We start from the raw sequence: 958 nt of genomic DNA on the forward strand, positions 1-958 counted from the left end.
TCAGGCAGCAGTCACCTATTTGGACAACAGGCCTGCAAAGGAGGTCAGCAGATCGGCTACAGGTAGGCACAGGGCACTGCAGGACAAAGCCAATACATTACAGTGCATTAATCCCATTATCAAATGAACCATGTGACTACATTAATCTCTTCGGTCCACTTCTCTCATCAATTTACAGCCAATCCAAATCCAACAAAGAAACAAGGAAATCTGAAACTCAAAGCCAGAAAGCAAGGGGTTTTCTTTTCTTATGATCCACATTTAACATCTCAATACCCAAACAGCCTCATGCTGACCTCAAGGCAGTCCTGCTTGACTGGGCTAGTAACAGAAAACAGGTCAGATTTGCAACACACACCCTGAAGTCTTCAGCTGAAAAGCTGAGGGGAGAAAGAGAGGCCAAGTCTAAGACCAAAACATTCCTCACATATGTCACCTGGCTGCCAGTCTGACCTGCTTACAAATGGAAAGGAGCACATGACAAACTGCCAAAAAAGATCTTCTGTGATTTTTAGACACCTGCTGGGCATGGCACCATTGTCCCACTCCCAGTAAGGAAGGAACTGAGAGTCCAGCAGACTTAAGAAAACATCCCATTCCGGGAGAGATATCCCCAACACAACAGAGGAGTCACTGTCTGTACTGCCTTACTAAATGCTTCAGAGTAGGACATGAACAAAAGCCTCCAGGCTGTCATTGCCTTTGATGTCTCTGAGAAAGGGAAGAACAAGCCTACAAAAAAGTTGCTTGTCAAATCCAGTGCACAGACACCACACCACACTAGCAGCACCTCACAGAGCCAAGAGCAGCAGCTCCACAACCTGCTCCAGACAAGGAAACTCAGAGGTTCACCTACAGCTGCAGATGCTCCAGCATTACCTTACTCCTGGTCCTCACTGCAGGTGGGATATTCACAAGGGCCACATGCATGAGAAATGAGAAGCATCACCTTCACTCA

This window comes from Manacus vitellinus, unplaced genomic scaffold (genome assembly GCF_001715985.3).
Source record: "Manacus vitellinus isolate BGI_N305 unplaced genomic scaffold, ASM171598v3 scaffold_70_pilon, whole genome shotgun sequence".
NCBI classification, from domain to species: Eukaryota; Metazoa; Chordata; class Aves; order Passeriformes; family Pipridae; genus Manacus; species Manacus vitellinus.